Genomic DNA, 25,351 nt, shown 5'->3' on the forward strand with positions numbered 1-25,351 from the left:
CATTTGTGTGAGAGAGAGAGAGTTGTTTGTCTTGGGAGAACCATCCTCAAAGGTGAATGCTTGAGATACATGCTGACTGATCCCTCCTGAGAAGGCTATCGACGTCAGAACATTTGGTTGTACTCTTCTCTATTCTGATTAATAATAGATGACTGCTATTATTGTTCCATTCTCGTTTGTCTATGCAATGGGTAAATGTGAATTATGTCTTTTCTGACTGACATATGGTTACTTTTACTAGATTTCACGCTTGCGTTTGCTTTCTCTTCGTGTGTGCAGGTGTCCGTTCGCGGGGATCGCGGAGGACTGTGACCAGCTGAAGCGAAGGAGCGAAGGCAACATCTCTTCGTCAAACGACAGCGCAGGAATCCAAGTAGGTGCTCTTTACTTCTTGTTTAATTGTAACTAGGAACATGCGTGGCAGCATTGTGTGATTGTTGCTAGACCCCTATTGGGCTAGTAGGGATCGCCTCTATCCGTAGAGGGGATTTACCTCTCCAACAATTTGGCGACTCCACTGGGGATCAGCCTTTTTGTCTCTTGAGTCCATCTTTGTGTTTGAATTTGACTGCTCTCTTTTTGAAATTGGGGATTAATTATCAGTCTTTTGCGTTTCCTGGGTTGATCTGGGAGATGCCCCTGTTTGATTGAAAGATTGGCTGTTTTGATTTGGGAGTTTTGATTTTCCTGTCACTATTTTTGAGCTCCATCGCGGATTTAATTTTAACAGTCGCGCTGACATCGCGCTCACCCTTTTGCAACGTCCTGTTCATCGCGTAAATACGCCTAACAGTCGCGACGATCCTGTGAAATCGGATCAGCGCGGAAAAGACGTGTATAGTCGCGATGTCAGCGCCACTTGCTAGCTTTCTACCCGCGCTGACCTGGGTTTCTAGCTTAATTTCCGCGACGACTGTGTTTTTCTGAGATCAGCTCGGTTTTTTGGGCAAAAGTCGCGCTGACAGCTCGGGTGGCCTGTGTAAAAGTTGCGCTGACCCTTGATCATCTCGGGTTCTCAGTGTAAAAATTGCGCTGATTCCTAAAAAGTTGTTTTTATAACTTTATCTCCTGAATTCATCAATCTTTCTTATCCCCTGTTGTTTCTTGTCCCTCATTAGCTTGTTTTTATTGCTTTTGGTTAAGGTACGCTCTCTCTTTGATTTCATTCGAGTGAGTCTTGTGTTTTTTGACCATGTGACCTAGCCCTTTAGAAGTTTCATCGCGAAACCATTTGCTTGGGTTACTTGTCTATTCAAGGTTCATCCACAACCTTCTTATTGATTTGCTTGAGGCTTTTTCACTGCTTGTTGCTGGTTGATTTTTAGTGTCGATTATTGAACCACTTTTTTATGTTGATTCGATTTCTTCACTACCAAGCATAGATTACGATTGTTTGGATCGATCAGTTCACTCTCGCTTCCCCCTTGTTTGAATCCGTGCTTGTCTTGCCGAGCTTAGATCACATAGCTCGTGCAGAGCTTGATTTTCCTGTTGATTTGAAAATCTTTGTTGGATTTTTTGGGAACTTTGTGTGCTTTCATTAGGCAATTGCATTTTGCTTGGTGTTCTAGTTCCTCCAAATTATTTTAGATGCTTTGTGTCACTAAAAGAAAATCAAACTAGTGGCTTTGCTTTTAAAAATTGAAAAGGAAAAGAATGTTTCATTGATTTGCATTTTCAAAAGAAAAGTTTCCTTTCCTCGCTTTTAGTTGCATTAGGCTGTTTGATTGATTGTGTTCGTTTTGTTTGATTGAAATCTCTTTACCCTTCCATAGCTAGAATTCATCGAACAAAATGATTCTTTTTGGCATATAGTTTGCATCTAGGTAATTGTGAGAGAACATACGATAGGACCTGAAATCAAAACTTAATCTCAAGATCAACTATAAAATGAACCGAATGAATCTAAAAACGCATTGGAACTAAACACAAACATCTAGAGGTCTAGGTTAGAGACGTGTTCCGGCATCTTTAAACATAGTCACTGTTGTTTTACATTACGGTTGGGTGATTCCTCCTTCTGTGACTCGATAGTGGTCTAACACGGACTGTGCTCCCACGTACCATCGAGTATATAGGGAGACCCCACTAGGCTTTTATCCTTTATCAATAGGAAGCTGAGTCGGCCGCCCTACGATTCGCAATGCAGTGAACACAGCATTCACGAAGATTGACCACCCGTACCCTAAAAAGTATTCTGTGGTTTTGCGAAAAGTTTGGCACACCTTCTACCTAGAGTTCCAGAGTAGTCGCTTTTGATCCTTTTCGGACTCCCTAAACGAAAAGGTGCCTGTGAGCGTCTTGTCACTTCGTGCTCATTAAAAATTCGAAGGAGACTGGAGTCATATTTTGTCCTTTTCTCGACTCCTGAAACATGAAAAGGTCAAGTTTGGTTCTTGCGTCTTAAAATTTATTCGGCCGCGATAACATTTCCTGGTTAGATCTTGTGTGCGCTAGCTTGAGTAGGTTTCGTGTTCGTTTGCTATGGCAACTTTTCCGGGATTCACTAACCCAGGTTCCCCCTCTGATGGGAATCCAGGACAATTCCCTCCTCTTGGGAATGTTGGTGCTCCGTATATGGCGACGTTATCCCTACCAGGGTTAACTGTCGGGTTGCCTGTGTGGTTGTTTTCAACCTCTTTGGTCCCTACCGTATCGGCGGTTAGTCCATCAGTCCCTCCACCTGAACAACATCATGTTGATCCAAAGGTGGACCTCTCCCCTTCGAGACCTACTTCTACGTCCTCATCTTCTACTTCGCCTGGTGAAAGTCTTGACTCGACTAACCAGGTGGCTAAGAGGAAGAAGAGGAAGACCAAGAAGAAGAAGTCCCCTAAGGGAGAGCTTACGCACACAGTCCCCCTCTCAAGTCCAGCTATCCACTCCAGTACACCTGAAGTCGGGTCACCTTCTGCTCCTCCGCGGAAGGTTAAGTTTCCCTGTCGATTATGCAGGGAGGACCATCTGCTTCGTGATTGTCCTGGCATTCCCAGGGTATTAGAAGTTTGGTCTCACGATCCGGCCCGCCCTTCATCGTCCACTGACGATCATGGCGATGTTACCTCATCAGTTGGGAATGGTAAGGAGAAAGGGAAGCTTCGAACCCCCTGTCGACTTTGTGAAGGCAAACATCCCCTTCACCTTTGTCCACTCATGGATAAAGCCTCTGCTGTGTTGGAAAGTCTTGCTGCTCCTCCGAATCTATTCCCCGCTGGTTATCAGCGTCTTTCTACAGCTGTAGATCGCGCCCCTGTTCACAAAGAAATCGCTTCAGATTCCCCTTTTGTCCAGGCCCCTCTTCCCGAACTTGGCTGTTCCCAGTCTGTTCCAGACCCGTCGTTGGTCGGAAAGGGTGTTGATTCGAGTTCACCTCCTCTCAAGCACTCTGTTTCGGAAGAGAAAAATTCTCATGTTCTTCTCGTCTCCTCAGATTCTCCTGAGCTTGATAAAGGTTCTCCTGAAACCTCTCGGGAGAATTTAGATTCGGTTCTTTCTGAGCAGGGGGGCAACCATATGGTTCCCCCACCAAGTAGTTCGGTCATTTCCTTTGATTGGAGTCGTTTGACTACCCCTCCCCTTCCATCCCACGTGCCTTTCTAGGTCACCGCCTATGCTTGCAATAAGGCGCTGCCCGGCACTGTGTTAGACGAAGGAGCATCGGTTAGTCTTATGCTCGTTACTACTTGGCGAGCTTTGGGTTCCCCACCGCTTGTACCTGTTGCACCGCATCTCACCGCGTTTGACGGAGGAACGAGTCAGCCATTAGGGATCCTCCCGAAGTTCCCTATTACTTTAGGAGGCAAGATTGTCTATATAGACATCTCTGTTACCCAAGGTTCTTTAGACTTCAGTCTTCTCCTTGGTCGTGATTATGTGTATGCCATGGGAGCCCTTGTTTCTTCACTTTTCCGTGTGGTCTGCTTTCCACACGATGGAAGAATAGTGACGTTCGATCAGTTATCGTTCGTTCGTCCACAAGCCCCTCCAGCGCACTCATCCTTCCCTCCTGGTTTTCATCCACAAGTTGCATCTGCCTCACCGCAAATCAACTACGTGGCCACCTACCCCGTGCCCTTACCCAGTGATGACACCATCGTGCATAGTGTCCTGGGGGCATTAGGTCCTGATTTCCAAGATGTCGGCCTTCCCTTCGGAGCCACTTTCTTGGGGGCCTCCACTTCCCATTCATTATGATGAAGTCTGGTCGGAGCATAGTTCACTTTCCTATGTCAAGCTCCCTAAAAAATGAAATTAGGTCTGGTTGGAGCACAGTTCTTTTTCAGTGTCAAGCTCCTTAAAAAATGAAACTGGGTCTGGTCGGAGAATAGTTCGCTTTCCTGTGTCAAGCTCCTTAAAAAAATGCAACTAGGTGTCGGAGCATAGTTCCTGATCTTGTGTCAAGCTCGTTAAAAAATGAAATAAGGGTTATGAGGATAGTTCTTTTACTGTGTCAACCTCAGTAAAAAATGAAACACCTCCCTTTCCAGATCGAGTCTTTTGATTAAGATCTCGTAAAATACAAGTCGAGTCTTTCATAGATCTCGAGAGTGAACCTTCATTCCATCCACTTTGTCGAATGCAATGAAGCTTGGGGGGCATGTACCTCGATTTGCATCATTATGCTGGGGGCATGCGAACTTATAACAAGCATAGTTTTTCGTTTCAAGCTTGTGTAAACATGAAACCGAATCCGAGCAGAGTTCTCCACGGTTCAAGCTTGTGTAAAAATGAACCCATACCCGATTTACATCTCGTGATTGCCATTTTTATCCGCTGAATTCCGCTAGATGAGCCTTGGTTGTTTTCATTCCATTGCCACCATCTCTTTGGCCGATCATATGCTTTCACTTGGTTGTTTTACCTTTCCTGAGGGACCGCAGCGATGAGTGGTTTTATTAGCCAACCTCTTGACCATTACATGTTTTGAGCAGTTCCACCATTTCTGGAACCAGTTGCTACCTTTTATACCACTCGTTCCTCTAGGACGAGTCTTCTTTAAGCTCTTTTCTGGCTCGTAAAATGTGAAAAGATTGCCGAGTATTTTTCCCTTTTTGACTCGTTAAAGAGAATAAAAATGGAGGTCTGCTTTCAGCTCTTTTCTGACCATGTAAAGATGGAAAGATTGCCGAGTTATCCCTCTTGACTCATTAAAAGTAAAAAAGAGGCGGTTGTCTTTAAACCCTTTTCCGACCGTGTAAAAACGAAAAGATTGTCGGACCCTTGTCGTTTCAGGTTCGTTAATGGTTACGAAACGACGTGATACCGATTACTTTTTTACATTCTCAGATCGATATCACTACTCATGAAAAGTACTCCTCGATCGTAATGATCGGGCGGTTCTTTCGAGCATAGTTTTATACTTTTTCGGGCTCGAGAGACAAAACTGTACGAAAAAGGACCCCCCTGGAGTCTTCTTTTCTGCTGTCTTTTCAGGCTCTCTAAACAAGAAAAGACGCCGAGTTTTTCCTTTGTCAGGCTCGTTAAACACTTGATGACATCGGATATTGTCGAAATGACACTCTTCGAGCATATGCTATCCCCGTCAAGCTTGTCATCCAAAAATAATCGGGGTACCTGCCAGAAATGGTGGGGAAAATGGAACTATGATTACAGTCGTGTCGGCAGTACGTCGCTCTTGAACATGGCACTCTGTTGTTTCGTGTCTGGGTGGGGTCATCTCATCTTGTTTTCACTAGCCTCCATGGGTTTGGGATATCCTATTTGGCCTCTCATTTGCTCAGTGCCATCATTACCATATCCTCTGCTCATTTGATGTCAAGTACTGCCAAACCCGTTATAGTGCCGCCACATGTTCAAGAGAAGTTGTCTTCTGCCACAATGCAACCTTGTTCGCTATCTCACACAAATTATTATACCTCTGTCTCGTGTCGATGATGTGGGAACCATTATGGCCCACCTTCGATCAAGGTCCCTTCCCGTCGACTCCAGCTCATTATCCAGGAAGGTGACTTAGAGACTCCCTTTAGGTGCCTTAGAGCCTGCATGCCTCAATGGCAGGTTCTTCGTGTTCGACGTAAGGCTTGCATCATTGGCCTTCGATCGAATGATTCCGTGGGTGTTCGACTCCAGCTCATTAATTCACATGCCGCGGATTGTACCTATAGTACCTTGAGGGCCATTGTCATTATTGGTGGTACCTCTCGCGTCTGTTAACAGTTTTCATCATTGACTGGTAAGCAGACGATGTTCATGCATGTTCGACTTCAACCCATGTATTCACATGCTTGAACTTGTACTTTGTTCGGATCGGGACGGAGCGCAAGACCCTGGACCCCTGTCTATTTATGGTCCAGGCTGCGATTTTGTGGATGATCATTACATGACTCATTGATGGGTGGCTGCGTCCATACCATAGACCATTCTCGCATGTCTTTTGGATGGCTGCGCCCATGCCTAGACTGCATGTATTTGATTGTCAGAGATTTTCGGTACTTCCTGGTGGTGTTCCAGTTCGGCATGTGTTGTAAAGCATTTCACCCCTCCCACTCTCTCGGTCTTCATGCTTTAGGGGGCATCTGTTACACAGTAATTTATCACTGCCTTCCTGTCAGTCACCCTGCTGTGTCCAGAATTCACAATCACTAAGTGTTTGATCCCTGAACTGGCTTAAAAACCCACTTTTCCAAAGTTTTGTGCATCAGCGCGTCTGTTCCTAAAATAACCGCGATGACAGGCGCCTTCCAGTGTATTCTGTGCGCTGCCATCGCGGAAGAACATCACTTTTCCGCGATGGTGCACAGCGCGCCTTTCCCGTGTTCTTCCGCGCTGATGTGACTTGTTCAGTTATTGATATGTGCTGACAGCGCGGCAGTCTCCCTATAATCCGCGCTGATCTAGTTTGGCCAAATTTGTTCAAACAACCAGCCTTCCAGATCTCTCCAGGCTTGGTTGTTAGCTTTGTGAATGTCGACTCCCTTCTATGGCATGTCTGTTCGACCCTTTGCAACAACTTCCCTTGAAGATAAGCTCATCCTTCCACCCTTATAGGAGACTCCTTCTCCTATATAAACTTCCACCATTACCATGAGCAGCTAGTTTGGGATAGTTAGACTTAGCTTGGAATAGCTTGGATTGTACAGAGCTTGTAGTGCTCAGATTGCTGCTATAGGTTTGGTGTGTTAGGTGTGGAAGTGATTGATTGCTTAGGGAAGGTTGTTTGTGACATTTGTGTGAGAGAGAGAGAGTTGTTTGTCTTGGGAGAACCATCCTCAAAGGTGAATGCTTGAGATACATGCTGACTGATCCCTCCTGAGAAGGCTATCGACGTCAGAACATTTGGTTGTACTCTTCTCTATTCTGATTAATAATAGATGACTGCTATTATTGTTCCATTCTCGTTTGTCTATGCAATGGGTAAATGTGAATTATGTCTTTTCTGACTGACATATGGTTACTTTTACTAGATTTCACGCTTGCGTTTGCTTTCTCTTCATGTGTGCAGGTGTCCGTTCGCGGGGATCGCGGAGGACTGTGACCAGCTGAAGCGAAGGAGTGAAGGCAACATCTCTTCGTCAAACGACAGCGCAGGAATCCAAGTAGGTGCTCTTTACTTCTTGTTTAATTGTAACTAGGAACATGCGTGGCAGCATTGTGTGATTGTTGCTAGACCCCTATTGGGCTAGTAGGGATCGCCTCTATCCGTAGAGGGGATTTACCTCTCCAACAGCTTAGATGCCCTAACCTCCAGTGCCATAACCAGTGTTCATCATTCTTGCTCAAATAGCATTGTTGTTGTCCTTCTTCAAATATGTATAAATTATGTGGAGTTCTTATGCCTTTGATCATTGTTTTTCCTATATCAAGATCACGAACACTACATCCATTTGATCGAAATATTACCTCAGTTCCTTGATCGCACATCTGACTGACACTCAGTAGATTATGCTTCAAGCCATCAACATACAAAACATTTCCAGCTTTGACTTTTTCTTTCAACTGAGCAGTGCCTCTTCCTTTTATGACTGCAGGGGTATCATTTCCAAAAGAAACTTTCTTTCCCTTTTCTAAAGCACTATATGATTCAAGTTTTTCTTTATCACCTGTCATATGCTTCGAACATCCACTGTCGATGTACCATTGATTTTCCTGTCCTTCTGCATAAAAAGCTATCCCACATCTTTCTGGTTGTGGTTCCTTTATTCTCCATGTTCTGGTACTTGAGGCTTGTTCCTTCTGAGTTGTTTGCCAAAACCTGCTTCTGCATTTAGAATCTTCATGACCGAAGTTATTACAAATAGAACATTCAATTTCATTTTCAAGGACCGAAAATTTGTTATAGGTCATTTTCGTGATCCCAATCATACTTCTTTGTTTTTCAGCTTCTCTAGTCATGATTTTCTTATAGGAAACACATTGAGCTGTTTTGTGGCCAAAGTTATGGCAGGAGAAACATTGGCCATTGAAGAAACTTCTGCGATTATCAAGTCTACCAGCCAAATGATTGTAGTTTCTATTGTAATCCATTCTTGAGGAAAATTGAGAAGAATTTACCTGTGGCTAGTTGTAGCTTTTGTTCATCGTTAAGATGGATTTCCCCTGATTTACCTGGTAGTATTTGTTTATTCTTGATGTAAATCGTCCCTATTTTACCTGGTGATCTCCATTGGCTTTTTCTCATTCCTCCTTGCTGCATCAAGATAACTCTTTGAGGTGGATGCTTGAGATGCTTCTCCATTATACCCCAGACCTGTCTTGATTAGTGGAGAACACTACACATTGATAATCTCATCCAGAGTTTCAGATCCTTTAACAAATTTAAGATTCAGAGCCTTTGTTTTCTCAATCTCTTTTCTAAGACCGACAATTTCACATTCTAACTTCTCAAGAAATTTTTCTTTTTCAGCAAGTTGGAATTGCAGAGTATCAATGATCACATTCTTCTCTTCTAAACATATTTTGAGTCTAGAAATCTCTTCATAAAAACCATATACATCTATAGCATCCATGTAATCATCATCTTCAAAAGCCATTAAAAGTTTATAATTATTACCTTGTTCATCTTCATCACTATTTGAAAGACCATCACTGTCTTCATGAGTGTAGTAACCTTTCTTAGTTACATTATGTTTCTTGTTCCATCTAATAGGTTCCTTCCCCTTGTCAATTTTATCCTTATGAGGACATTTGGCAGCATAGTGACCGACCCTTCCACAAGCAAAGCATTTGAAAGGTAACTTACCTCTGAATCTTCTGGTACTCCGTTGAAGGTTCTTGAAAAAATTGGTTCTTCTTCCTCTTCTGACACGTATCCTAACTCATAGTAGTCTTCTTTGCCCGAAGCCTTGAAAGCAGCTTCTCTCCTGTCTGATGGTCTTCCTTTCCTCATTTCATAAGCAGTTAGAATCCCGTGTAGCTGTGACATGGTAAGGTTTCATAGATTCTATTTTTCTTCTATAACAGAAACTTTAGATTCAAACCTAGGGGACAAATATCCTAGAACTTTTTCAACCACAGTAGCCTCTTTTATTTATTCACCCAAATTTTTCATACAATTAACAATCTCATCTACACGAAGGAAATAGTTAGCCACACTTTCATCATTGTGCATTATGAGATTTTCATACTGAATTCTGAGGGTTTTAAGTTTTACTCGTTTTACCTGTTCATCTCCTTCATAGCTCAGAACAATCTTGTCCCATATTTCTTTTGTGGATTTATACTGCATAACCTTGACAAATTCTGATTGAGATAGGCATCCTAATAGGGTATTGACTGCCTTTGCATTTGTTTCATATTTCTTCTTCTCAACCGGATCTGTAGGAGTTGTTGATGGAAAAGTGTACCCTGTATCTATGATATCCAAGACTTCTGTACCAACAGATTGAAGATAGGCAGTAACTCTTACCTTCCAATATACGAAGTTTGTCCCATCAAAAATCGGTGGCCTGATAGATGCTTCTCTCTCGTAGTTGCTCATGATGATGGATCTTCCTCCAAGAGATCAAGATTCTTCAGAAGGACCTGCTCTGATACCAATTGTTGAAAATAATACTGAGAGGGGGGGTGAATCAGTATTATCAAGCCAAATATCCCCTTTTAAAATTCAGATAATATACGCTACTTCAGTTAGTAAAAAATGTGTATATACGCAACTATGTAGAAGGAAACTCGCGTATATAATGCAAACTTATAATTTACTTTATCTTTTAGATGTTGATTTTTAATCTGTGTATCTGAGTCAAATAAACAGTAACCAGAACAGTAAAACAGAGCAGAAGACAGTCACACACAAGAACACAAGATATAAGGTGGAAACCTAATGTGGGTGAAAACCACCTGCTGCAATTCGTCAATATCTTCCTTTAATTAGAAACTTATTTTTACAATGTATTGGTGAAGTCCTTTACCAGTACGTAGACTACAACCTGCAGAGAGATACAACTCTCTCTCGTTTTCCAGCTTCTCCTGGAAGGGAGCTACAACCCCCTTGGCTCTTGTACTATCCAAGATACTAGTACGTAGGTGCTGGCCTATTGAAGGCTACAACCTTATCTTTCTTCCAGGGACCACGTTTCATAAATTTTCAGACTGGATCCATAAACACCAATCAATCATCAAAATTTCTGCTTCAACCAATCTCCTTATCACCGAACAAAACTGATTCACAATAAACACTTCTCTTACAGCTGTACCCAGAACACAGTGACTGTAACCATACACCAAATTCTGAACCCAGAACACTGTAGCAATAAACAGAGGCAACTATATCACAATAAAATATATATATGATACTTAAACAACCTGAAACCTGCGTGCATATGCTCCTGTGTGTGGAGCAACATGCGTATATGCAGTTTGCATTCACTGAACCTACGTGTATACGCGCCTTCGCTTCATTGAACCTGTGTACAGATCTATAAAGGATAATTCACTCTTTCAAACAGTCAAGTAATAATTAACCCAGATTATCAGATCTATAGATCAAACTTGCGCCTCATATAACAGATCAAAATCATTCAAAGATACTATCATTCAAGCCTTAAATATTATGACCCATCAATAGAACTTATCCTTCTTTATGCACTAAGGTTCCTCCTTCATTCAGGTCCAGATCTGCACCATAACCGCAATCACAAAAATTTCAGATCTAGCACTTGTTAGATACTCAATTGATTCCAAAGATGCTTTGCCAAATGATCTCCTTCCTCTTTTATAGTCTTAGGCCTTTCTCAATACCACGGTCCAAAACCATAATAACACAATACCACAGGCCCAATACTTTGGGATCAACACTTCTGGCGAGATACCATGGTCCAAAACCATAGGTTCAAATACCAAGGACTAACTACCGCTGACCAAAGGTAAGTTTTCCAACATATACGCCATTTTCCTAGCGTGAAAGTGCGTGTATACGCATACGCGCCTTTGTAACGTCCAACCCGCGTGTATATGCACCTTAGTCTAGATGAACCTATGTATATGAATTTTCTTTCATTCTGAAAGCCTGAACTGAGATCTGCCATCAGATAGAGTTGCCATCAAGGACAACACCTGTGCCATAGCTCAAAACATGTGCCATAATGCCAATAGCCTAGACACAGAGACAGTGCATTATAGTGCATGCAACCTTCTATCTGGGTGCTCTTCAGCACAGTTTTCGATGTGAAAGCCTGCACTGATCCCAGGGAAAAAAAATGAAACCCCAGGGGCCCCAAAAAACCCTAAAACTTTCATGAAATGACAAAATAATTACTTGGAAAGAAAGAAGATAGGTTTAGTTCCTACCTAGTCCGGACGGCTCAAGAAATGATCCACAAAATCTCCTCCAATCAGCTGGTGAGAGTCGAGGTAAAAACTAAGCTCAGAACACAAAACTGAATGGTAAGTTCCAAATGGTAAAATGTCATGGTAAAAACTTATTTTATGTTTATTTCATGTCCATTAATCGATTAAACATTAGTGCTAACCTATTTTTGCCTATGAAACAGATATTTTTAATCCATTTGGTGATGCCTTGAGTAGGTTTTACAACTAATTTACAGAATTCAATGTGTTCGATTGTAAGTTAAAGCTTTGACCACTGAGCATACTTTTATCTCTTTTTTGAGCTTTGTTGAAAACAAAAAAGGAACCCCCATGGAGTCCTATTTAAGCTCTTTTCAGACTCTTTAAATATGAAAAGATTGTCGAGCGCTTGTCCTTTCTAGCTCGTTAACAACTTGGAAATGATATCTCTCTTGTATTATTTTATGCTTTTTCGGGCTCGAGAGATTAATTTAAGAAAAAGAACTTGTGGATTTTTCCTTTTGTCCCTTTTCAAACTTTCTAAACATGAAAAGGACTGAGTTATCTTTGTCATTAAACTGGTTAAAACAATCAAATAGTGACAAACTTGTCCATTTAGACAAGACCGAGTTTCTGTTGGGTCCCTATAATACTAGTGATTACCCCATTACTATTGTAGTTATACCCCTTATTTATATTGTTGTGCCCCTATTACCCCCATATTGTTATTTCTGTGCCCCATAGAATCCCTCTATTGTTATTTTTGTGGCTTTATATTATTATTGTTAGGTCGGCTGGATTATATTGTGACTCCTTAGACTCCTATATATAGAAAGGAGGTTTTGTCATTTGTATCATCCAAGAATTGTTCATTTATGTAATGTAAAGGAGGTTTCCCCCTCGAAGAGGCTGAATTCTAAGGCGTTGATCTTTCTTTTCTATCTTTTCTTGAGCTGGTTTCATAACATTTGGTATCAGAGCTTTGGATTCTAGGGTTTCGCTGCTCCAAACAGGTCATCGTGGAATTTTCGCTATAACTTTTTTTCTGTGATGTTTCAGAAGTCGCAAAAAAAACCCATTTGAGAAGAAATCACGCTGAACCTTGGGTCCAAATTTCAGAGCTTTTCGCGCGATATTTGTGGAGATATGATCTGAGGAAGTTGGTCTTTTTGCAGACTCCTGAATTACATTCAAAACAGGTGACCTGGGGAAAATCGTCATAACTTTCTCTCTGAGGATCGGATTGAAATTTCGTAAGAAGGTACAGAAAGAGGACGGACTTTAGTTTCTTGTGGGCGTTTTTCAGATCCAGAGGTTGAAACAGTGACTCACATAATGTCGTACAAGTTCGCTCTACTGAACTAGTCTATAATCAAGTCACTGTGGGAGATTTCACATAACTCTTCCTTGGAGAATCCAATTTGGGTCAGACTTGTGGCATTGGAAAGAGGACACAAAGAGCTACTACAGGTCACAATTTCAGAACTAGATGATTGGAAAGTACAGAGATACATCAGAGGCAATATCGAGCTCCTACAAAGTGAAAAAAGGTGTGTAGATTTTTTTTAAATTTTTTCTTAAGCTTGGTTTGAAAATTTATTTTGAAGGAATTCAAAGGGCATAGTAGAGAATTATTATCGGTAACTGATGCCCCGAGGAAAGAAAATGCAAACACCTAGTAAGGAACCTGAAAGCTCTAGCATGACTCATGAAGAAGAGGAAGAAATGCTACATGATATATCAAAATTACAAGAACAAGTGCAACAAATGTCACGCTCACAAAAGTTAACAGATGCTAAGATAAATGGCATGGAAGCTAAGATAAATGGCGTGGAAGCTAAGATGAATGGCATGGAAGCTAAGATGGACAATTTGAAGATAGATTTGAACACAAATTTGAAGAAAGGCATGGAAGATTTGAAGACAGATTTGACTAATGTTCTACAAGAAATACTTACTAATGGTGAAAAGGTAGTAAAGGAAACTCATGATGAGAACAAAAGAAATGTTAATCATGATTCCATAGATCTAATGTTGGATCGAAGAATCACCACATTCCAAAAATCGATATGAGGAAGTTTGATGGCAAGGATCCCGCCACATGGATATTACAGATGGAGCAATTCTTCGATCTCAATAATGTGCAAAACACACAAAAGGTACGTATGGCAACTTTATATTTGGAACCAAATCAGTTTGTATGGTATCAATGGCTTTGTTCTCGTAAACAATTTATCACTTGGGCAATTTTTACGGAAGAATTGATAGCACATTATGAGGATACAAAAAGCAACACTTTTTTTAGCCAATTGATAAGTCTCAAACAAAAGGGTTCAATAATGGAGCACATTGAGGAGTTCCAAAAATTGAACATAAGGGTAAAAGATATTCCAGAGGAGCATAGGATTGATGTGTTCATAGGGTCTTTAAAGGATAATATCCAACATGATGTGCGCCTTTGGGAACCTGATTCATTAGAGAAGGCATTCAGGTTAGCAAGAAAAATGGAAAGCAAAATTATGGCAACTAGGAAGCATACCATTCACAACTATAAAGACGGAAGTGTTGTTGCCCATAGTCTTCCACAACCTACAAGGTTGACACCACAACAATTGGAAGAAAAAAGAGCAAAAGGGCTTTGTTACAATTGTGATAGCAAATACACAAAAGGTCATAAGTGTGCTGAGAAGAAATTATTCTACATAGATTGTGAAGAGGAAGAAGAAAAGGAGCAAGAAAGGTCAAAAGAAGAGGATATATTCCAGGAACAAAGCCTAGATGAAGAACAAATAAATCCGACCATATCTTGTAATGCATTGGCGGGAATTACCACTCCTCAAACCATCAAGATAGAAGGACAAATCAAGAAGAAAAAGGTAATAGTGTTGATTGATTCAGGAAGCACCCACAATTTTATTCATTGTAGGGTAGCAAAAGAATTGAATTGCTTCCTATATCCAGCACCAGAGTGTCAAGTGATGATTGCAAATGGAGGAACAATAAATTGTTCTGGAAAGTGCCATAATATCAAGCTATCCATGGGAGAATATGTATTGACTAGCCCAATGCTTTCCATTCCAATGGGAGGTGCTGATGTTGTACTAGGAGTCCAATGGCTACAATCCTTGGGTACAATAGCTTTTAATTTTCAAGAACTTTTCATGAAATTTTCTGTGGAAGGAAAGGAAGTTGAATTAAGGGGTATTGCAGGGAAACCAGGAAAGATAATCAGCTCTAATGGCATGACAAAGCTTCTAAAAAAGGAGCAAAGAGGTGTAATTGCACAATTATGTTCGCTAGATGTTTCCACATTGGAATCATCTATTTCTCCAGATCTCCAAAAAGTCCTGGACAATCATTCCAAGGTATTTGAGACTCCCAAAGGTCTCCCACCTATGCGTGATCATGATCATGCTATTCATCTGATTCCAGGAAGTGTTCCTCCAAACATCAGGCCGTACAGATATCCCTATGTCCAAAAAAGTGAAATTGAACGTATGGTTGCAGAAATGCTAGAGGCTGGTATAATTCAACCGAGTCAAAGTTCTTTCTCAGCTCCAGTAGTATTGGTGCACAAGAAGGATGGATCATGGCGCATGTGTCCAGATTATAGGGAGCTCAACAAGCTCACTATTAAAGATAAGTTCCCCATTCCTGTCATTGATGAATTACTGGATGAATTGCATGGATCAATTTACTTCACCAAGTTGGATCTTCGTTCGGGATATCATCAAATCAGAATGAAGATTGAAGACATTCCGAAAACGACATTTAGAACTCATGAGGGTCATTATGAATTTTTGGTCATGCCTTTTGGCCTTACCAATGCACCTTCAACATTTCAAGGTTTGATGAATTCAATTTTCAAACCATTCCTTAGAAAATTTGTGTTAGTATTTTTTGATGATATACTAATCTACAGCAAGTCTTGGAAGGATCATGTTGAACATGTTGACAAGGTGCTACAACTATTGGAGGAGAAACAATTATATGCAAAAAGATCCAAATGTTTCTTTGGAGTCCAGGAGGTGGAATATTTGGGTCATATTGTATCTCATGAAGGAGTTAAGGTAGACCCTAGCAAAATTAAAGCCATTAAGGAATGGAAAATCCCCACATCCATAAAGCATCTGCGAGGATTTCTTGGGTTGACAGGGTATTATCGCAAGTTTGTTAAGAATTATGGGAGAATAGCAGCACCTCTAACAACATTATTGAAGAAAGATTCATTTTCATGGACTCCGGAAGCAACAAAGGCCTTTGAACATCTTAAAGAGGCAATGTGCCAAGCACCGGTCTTAGCTACACCGGACTTCACAAAAACCTTTATTGTGGAATGTGATGCTTCAGGAAATGGAATTGGTGCTGTTCTAATGCAAGATGAAAGACCCATTGCTTTTGAAAGTCGTCCAATCAAGGGAAAGTTTTTAAGCAAAGCTATTTATGAGAAGGAAATGTTGGCAATACTCCATGCACTTAAGAAATGGCGACCCTACCTAATGGGAAGACACTTCAAGGTAAAAACGGATCATGATAGCCTTAAATACTTTTTAGAACAAAGATTATCCTCTGAAGAGCAACAAAAGTGGGTCACAAAGATGTTGGGTTATGACTTTGAAATCATCTACAAAAAAGGGAAGCAAAATGTGGTGGCAGATGCACTCTCAAGAAAGGATGAGGATGTGGAAGCATTGTTGTGTGCCATTTCTATTATCCAACCAGATTGGATAAACGAAGCAAGGGAGGAATGGAAGAATGACGAAGAAGTGTGGGCACTTATTCGAAAGCTACAACAAGATTCCAGTACTTCTGATACATTTAGCTGGCAAAATGATTCGTTATGGTACAAAGATCGCTTATACCTCTGTAAGAATTCCCAGCTAAAACAAAAGATTCTTATGGAATTGCACACTTCTCCCTTAGGAGGGCACTCAGGATTTTTAAAAACTTACCACAGGGTTAAGAAGGAATTTTTTTGGGATGGCCTTAAATCAGATATTCAAAAGTTTGTGGCGGAATGTTTGGTTTGCCAACAAAATAAAGTTGAAACAATTAAGACACCGGGTCTATTACAACCTTTATCCATTCCAAGCCAACGTTGGGAGGAGGTTTCAATGGATTTTATCACAGGTTTACCCAAGTCTGAGGGAAAGAGTGTCATCATGGTGGTAGTTGACAGACTTACCAAGTATGCACACTTTTGTGCATTATCACATCCATTTAAAGCCAGTACAGTTTCTACTGCATTTATGGAAACAGTTCAAAAGCTACATGGAAACCCAAAGATTATTGTAAGTGACAGAGATCCCATTTTCACTGGAAATTTTTGGACAGAATTATTTTCTTGTCTTGGTACTCAGTTAGCTCATAGCTCATCTTATCATCCTCAATCTGATGGGCAAACTGAGATAGTAAACAAATGTTTGGAAGGATATCTTCGTTGCTTTGTATCTGATAAACAGACACAATGGGTCAAATGGTTGCCTCTGGCTGAATGGTGGTATAACACTTCCTTCCATACAGCAACAAAAATGACCCCATTTATGGCACTTTATGGGTATCAACCACCATCCATCACATCATATTTAAGAGAAAATTCTAAGGTTCAGGCAGTGGAACATCACATCGAACATCAACAACAAGTCCTCCAACTCTTAAAGGATAACCTCGTGTTGGCACAAAATAGAATGAAACAACAGGCAGATCAACATCGCAGTGAAAGAAGTTTTGATGTAGGTGATTGGGTATTCCTACGGCTACAACCATATAAGCAAATGTCCCTAAAGCAAGCTAAGAAGGATAATAAATTATCACCAAAGTATTATGGTCCGTACAAGGTGTTGGAAAAGATTGGTACTATGGCATACAAATTGGAGCTTCCTGCAGCTTCTCGATTGCACCCAGTTTTCCATGTTTCATGTTTAAAGAAGGTTATAGGCGACAAGCTCCCAGTTCAAACAATATTGCCAGAACTTGACGAGGAAGGAAAAATTATATTGGAACCGGAAGCAGTCACAGAAACAAGAACTCGACAGCTACGAAATCGATCAATTTCAGAGTATCTTATCAAGTGGAAGAACTTATCCGCTGAAGATTCCACATGGGAGGATGAGAATTTTATGCAGAAGTATCCAGAACTACTCAAGCGTTGAGGACAACACTTTTTTGAAGGAGAGGGGCATGTTGGGTCCCTATAATACTAGTGATTACCCCATTACTATTGTAGTTATACCCCTTATTTATATTGTTGTGCCCCTATTACCCCCATATTGTTATTTTTGTGCCCCATAGAATCCCTCTATTGTTATTTTTGTGGCTTTATATTATTATTGTTAGGTCGGCTGGATTATATTGTGACTCCTTAGACTCCTATATATAGAAAGGAGGTTTTGTCATTTGTATCATCCAAGAATTGTTCATTTATGTAATGTAAAGGAGGTTGCCCCCTCGAAGAGGCTGAATTCTAAGGCGTTGATCTTTCTTTTCGATCTTTTCTTGAGCTAGTTTCATAACAGTTTCACCTTCACTAGACTAGTTAAAGCATCAAATAGCAATGGATTCACATGAAGGGTGAAATTATACAAAAATCATATGTTATCCTCCTCAAGCTTGATAAAAATAAAGAGTTACTAGTCAAAAATGACTAGGGAAAATGCGAAAACCACTTTATGGTAGTAGGTCGCTCTTGAACATGACACTTTCACTCCATCACCATGACTATTTGGGTTGGGTTATTAGCTTGATGGTCATCATACCATTTTTCTATCATACCATACCATCCAATTCACTTTAGTGTCACCGACGTGTTCAAGAGAAGTCATTCAATCAAAATTCATCCTTTGCAATACCATAAACCTTCATTTTCATGACTGCCATTCCTAAATCTTGTGTCATCAGTCAAACTTCATCTCTAAAATCACTACACTCTTTTCGTGTCGTTGATGTGGATACATCAAGCCCCTCTTGTGACAAGTTGCTTCTTGTTGACATCATCATATTATCCAAGAAGTTGACTTAGAAACACCCATTCAATACCTTGAGGCTTGCATACATCAATGGTAGGTTTCTCGCTTCTAGCGATAGGCATTCATCAATGGCATTCGACCAAAAGACTTTGTATGGTGTTCGACATCAAATCGTCCATTCACACCATGCAAAATGTACTGTAGTACCCTGAGGATCATTATCACTATCGGTGATTTCTCTTGCATCTGTTATCAACTTACATCATTGGCTCGTAATCAAATGGTGTCTTCCCATGTTCAAATTCAGATCACATATTCACATGGTTAGACTCGTACTTGAGTGAATGGTTGAACGAGATTGAAGGCCCCAGATCTAGTTTCATCCATCCAAGCTGCAATTTCAGGAGTACTAAATCATATGTATAATGGCTTTACATTGATGGTCATTTCGATCATGGGTCTATATCTGTAGAAGACTTTTTATGTACATGTAATGAAAGTTTATAAGTTGAGCATGGGTATGCCTTCCCTTAGAAATTCATGAAAAAATCAAATATCATGATATATGTATTGTAATTGATGTAGGCAACCTTCCACTTTGATACCTCCTCATCACATCGTAAAGCATTTCATTCGACATTGGCATTTTTCCAACTTCGTGCTTTAGGGTGTAGCTGTTTCAGATTCATTTGGGCACATCAAGTCCAAACATCCAGATCAGTGTTTTAGGGCTCATCAAACCCTAATTTCAGTTTCTTCATGCCCTAAACAAGTCACCCTTTTGAATGCTTCCTTCCCAGAAAGTTTCATGACTTGAAGACATCCATAAATAGCCTCTAGAGGGACGAGCGTAGGTATGCCCTTATGAAGGTGCATTGCAGAGCAGTTAAGTCCACTACCAGGGTGCAGAGCACTTAGGCTTCCTTTCACCTATGCTGGGCGAGCTGAATAAGTGAAATTCACATAGGGTTTGGGGAATATTCTTATCTTTTGGAGTCATCTAGAAGTTTCCCTCACTTATTAATTGTTATGAGCTCAAAAATGAATGAGGAATGAGTTAAGGTGCAACCTATCCTCTCATCCCTTCCTTCATGTAACTAATTCTAAGTATGGAAGGCCATTCAATGCCACCATTAATGACAAAACCTCCTTCATCTTCCTATAAATTGACCACTCATCTAAGTGATCGGGGGTTGGATTATGTTGAATTTTAAAGAGATAATGTTGCTATGATATTTGGCTTTGAAGCAAGTATTGTGATGCTACAAGTCTGTCATGATTTTGATGTGATGTGGATGGGATCCAAGCTGGAGGAATGGCTTTGAATCAGACATCAATGGTTTTAATTCATTCTTATATCTAATAAAGTGTTTGAACCTTTTCCCATATGTTTGTATTGTTTCATAATTCTTATGTGTGTGAATTGTATCTGATTCCTTTCACTTATATTTAATAGATCGTATGATTTGATTGGTTTTTTTCTTTTGTTGTGTTTACAAGGTACTTCTCAAGCAGATTAAGTACAGGAAGGAGCTATGGAATCGATACAAGGGAGATGAGAGGAAAGCGAAACTACAAGTAGGTCTTCTATCTTCTCATCTTATCTATTGCTTATAGGAAAAGTCTAAAACACTTTAAACTATTGTTCTAGATACAACTATTGTTCTAGATACAACTACTTATCTAGGGAATTAGTATTTATCTGTAGATGCTAAATTCTCCAAAACATTTAATCATTTAATAGGGCTGCACGCGGGAGGGAACGCAGTTAACACAAAATTCCAGAGAGGGGCTAAGAGAGCCAAGAAGAAGAATAAGGATAATATCTATGCTAGGTATGGGACTAAGTGGGGTGGAAGAGTAGAAAAGTTGGATATGATCAACAAGGTCGAGATCAGGTTTGCCTACACATCAGAGCAAGCAAAACAATGTGACACTTTACGAATAACGAATGCATGTTGGACACAATTTCGATTGAAAAACATTGTTTCCATGGAGAGGTACTTAACTGGTCCGCATTTGTTCTCAATGAGCTATTTGAAGCTTGTGAAGATGTGTACAAGCAGGGTACTAGTTTTATGTTTGGGTACATTTTGATGTCATTGGCAATGTGGAAGTAGAGGCTGCAAAAGGAGAGGGAAATGGTGACCAACATTGAATGACAACCAATAGCACTCTATTACAACCCATGGAGGGCATCAGGAGACCTGAGCATGAAGGAGATAAATGAAATAGCTTTCAAGGATTGGTACAAGCAAATGCTAGCCAGCATAAGGTCAACAGAGAGGATATCAAAGGCTCTGCTAGATGAATTCTTAGAAGAGCTCTGGTTCAGAGATTCACATGCACACACCTGCCTGAGACTATAGTGTGTCGACCCAGAGACATTTAATATGAGGCCTCACAGGTTTGTACTAACAGTAGAAGCATTCCACAAAGAGGAGGGATCATGGCTGGGAGTGGCTTGTGAAATCACAATAGGGAAATACAACTATATTTTCAGAGCCTTGAAGTAGCAGGTGCAACAGGGAGATGTGGTGGAGAGCAATAGGAAGTGGGCAGCCGACGATGAACTCCAACCAATGGTGCTTCAGATGGAGGATAAGATGTTCAAACTTAGACGAACAATTTCTAGTTTTAAATCAGGTGAGAGGAATTATCCTATGCAATTTTAAGGCTCTACCATGTTTTCTCATATTATAACAACCCTGTTGGAAATGAAGCTCCCCACAGGAGTAGTCCAGGCTCCCTCCCAGCCAATGGTCCCCAAGCCAAGTGTAGAATTTTGTAGAATTTCTATAAATCAGCTAGCTCTGATACCATGTAGATTTTTTTCTAAAAATTAGCTAGCTCTGATACCATGTAGAAATTTCCCACTTGTAGATCACCTAGTAATGCAATGTACTAAAGCAAAACACTTGATCTACTTCTACAAACAATTTAGCGGAAGCTTAATCGAATTGAGCAAGATCAATAAGAACACATATAACTAATATGGAGAAATCAAACACACATAACAAAGAAGATATAACTAGGGGAAAGCACCAACCTAAAACCCCATCTTTGTATTAGCATACAAGTGGAAATATGTCTGGATTACACAAAGCCTTAGCTCGAAGCTATCTAGCTCTCAGTACAATCCCTCTACTACTCATAGACAGTCAAAGGCTTTTCACAAACCTTCTCCTCTACCCTCCAAGCCTCCTATTTCTATGCACATTTTTTCCTGGGTCCTCTAGCTACAACCTGTGTGATTCTCACCTCACACACAACATTGACCTTTGAAATAACTGCACAAACCTGAAGGAGATAAATCCTCATCATGGATGAGCTTCCTTTATAGGAAAAATATTCATCCAACTAATAGTACACTGTCCCTTCTCTGATCTCAACTAGGTCTCTGTCTGAACTGACATGCATGAGTTATTTAAGCTATAATATGCAGTTATCTAAAATTACCAGTTACATGCATGCAAGCATTAACAAACTGAATATCATTAATTTAACAACTTGTTAAATTAATCTAACTGGACTTGACTCAGTTAATTGAGCCAACTAATTAAAACTCATCATCATCCTTTAACTGATAGTTAAATCCCTCAATCAAAGGAGAAACTATTGCATGTCCTCACATAGACTTCAAGTTCATAATTCCTTAACTAATTAACTCAAACTGAATTAATTAATTAATTTACAAACTGCTATTAATATCAAATTCGAATTTTACTTCCTATTTTAGACAAGGGACTGTCTAAAAATAGGAATCCAACTTGAACTGCTAAAAATAGAACTTCTATTTTTAGCACTTCCATTTTTCATTCCCTATTGCCCAATCCAGCACTGATGCCCAAACTGCTATTTTTAGCACTTCTATTTTTAGCAATTTCTTGTTGCCATTTTTCAACGCAAAGAAGAAATGACTTTTTTGCAGTCTCACTATCAAAAAGCTGAAAATTGTTCCACCAGCCCTGATTGTCGACCTTACTGATGAGTTCGAGCATTCAAACTCTGTAACCCCCATAGTTGAAGAGATTCCAACCACCATTTCCATCACTTTACATCAGTCACAGGAGTCTTCCCCGCACACAGCCTCCACCTCCGCCACCCTATCAGAGACCCTCCCATTAGGCCGACGAAGGACGACTATAGAAACGGAAGTTCAGTCAGCTGGGCGAGCAGAGGAAACCACTCCTGCCAATGGAATGCAACCAACATCACTTGCATCACCAATGCTTGGGTTGGACCCACCACAAGGGGGAAGCCTAGATGCTATTCTACAAGAAGCAAGGATTGAACCTTACCTGTCACCTTTCCCTGTAAAGCTCATAGTGGTCCCGAACCCTAGCATCATTCAACCCACTCCACAATTCACTCTGTAGTGTGAAGTAGGAAAGTGTTTCCTCTGTGGACAAAGGCAACCCCTCTAGCCCTAGAGTGGGTCTAGTCACAGCAAAGACAAAACACAATTGATTCCCTTAAATTAGTCATTGTTGGAGGCCTACCACAAACTGGTGGTTGATGAAGTTTTGTCGCGCTGCTCCAGCTTCTGTTTCCTTCTCCTTAACGAACGATCAACGTAAAACACCACAAGACATTGAAAAAGCACGTAACCAGGAAACAACAATGATCTATTTACTCATAAAGTCAAGAAATCATGAGCTATTAAGTAAATTACATACAAGACATAGGAAATCATGATTGATTGTATTAATAATGAATCAAGAGCAAAGGTTACAACCAAGTCTTGATGTCGCAAGCCTTCTCGGAGGGTCCAGCCAGTATGTTTCTTCAAGCATTCACTCTTCAAGGATGGGTCTCCCAAATGGACAATATCTCTCCCTCACTTACAAGCCTTAATACAAAGTTAAGGGCACTCTACAACCTCTTACAAACTAATTAACAATCACACACTTGCCACACTCACACCAAAGCTATCTATCAAACTCAAAAGTACTAGTAGCACTACCCAACCAAAAGAACTAGCAAATCATAGAAATGGTGAGTGATTTTATAGGAGAAGGAGTCTCCATGAAATGAGGGAGAAGGAGCTCATCCTCAAGGAAGGTAGCACAAAATATGGAACTACCATCCTAGAGGGGGAAGGGCAACCCAAACTAACCCAACAACTAGGTCTAGAGACATCTAGAAGGCCGACTGTTGGAACAAATTCACCCAATCTAGATTGTCGCTAACTGTAAACTAAGTCTCCACGATGGCGTAGCTAGGAGGTAATCCACGTAGACCCATCGTCACAATATCTAGCTAATAGCCTCGTGCCGGGCCTAGAAATCTGACCATCGCGGGAAATAGATGTACACCAGCAATGGGGTTGCGATGAGACTGTTTATGACATGGGGTTGTTGCGTATATTAAGGGTTTACTCACGATGAGGTAGAAACTTAGGGAATGAGGGTCAATTTGCAGCATCAGAGAGAATTTTCATAATCTTCTTACATTGGTGGGAAGATATGAACATTTTTATTTGAAACATGACACAACAGAGGGACTGAGATGAGGATAGTGACAAATTACTATGTAACAGATGCCCCCTAAAGCATGAAGCCTGAGAGAGTGGGAGGGGTGAAATGCTTTACGAAACTGTCTGAACTGGAATACTACCTCGAAGATCCTATGGGCGCAAGTACAATTGATATCTCTGATAGTGAAATACAAATAGTTTAGGCATGGGCATAGCCATCCAAAAGACATATGAAACTAGGTTTGTGGTATGGACGCAACCATCCAGTTGACAAGACCATGATAATGATAAAGGTATGGTTGCAACCATCCATGAAGACTCATGCATGGTCGCAGCCATCCATCAAAGAGTCATATATGTAATCACGAACCAATCCATGCAGCCTGAACATATGTAATCTTAGTTCAGGGTCTTGAAACCCAACCGATCATAGTACAAATTCTATCATGTGAACAGATGTGCTAAGGTCAAGCATGATAGAAAGTTGCTTGATTACCAACCAATGATGAAAACTGTTAACAAGCATGAGAGAAACCACCAATAATGCCAATGGCTCTCAAGGTACTACCTAGTACAATCCATTAAGTGTGAAAAATGAACTGAAGTCAAACTCCCATGGAATTGCCCAATTGAAGACCAATGATAAAAGTAGATCATCAAGTGCGAAGAACTTGCCATTGAGGCATGCAAGCTGCAAGGTACAGAAAGGGATCTCTAGGTCAATCTCCTGGATAATGAGCTGGCATTGACATGAGATGGCCTATCGCAGGAGGGCCATAATGTTTCCCCCATCAACGACACGAGACAAGGAACAAGTGGTAGATGGTGAAGTAGAGTATCAAAGGAGGAGGTAAGGGTGTGAACTATAGAAGGATTATACTCCTGAAAATATCGACGACATGACTCTGGAATGTGGCAGCATTTTGGTACCAAGGGATCAGAGGCTTGATGGTGACAACATGGATCAGATGGAATAAGGCAAAATGGCAACCTAGAACCCTGGAAGGCCAAATGACGATGTGTGGATATCCCAACCCGATAAGAAGAAAAAGTGTCAATGTTCAAGAGTGACTAGCTTCCGTATGTAACAAATGATGACTTCTAAATTTTCCCCCCACCATTGCTGGCGAGTACCCCAATTATTTTTGAAAACAAACTTGAA

This window comes from Pinus tabuliformis, chromosome 2_1 (assembly GCF_031772625.1).
Source record: "Pinus tabuliformis cultivar Carrire ecotype Pingquan chromosome 2_1, CPIR1, whole genome shotgun sequence".
Classification (NCBI taxonomy): domain Eukaryota; kingdom Viridiplantae; phylum Streptophyta; class Pinopsida; order Pinales; family Pinaceae; genus Pinus; species Pinus tabuliformis.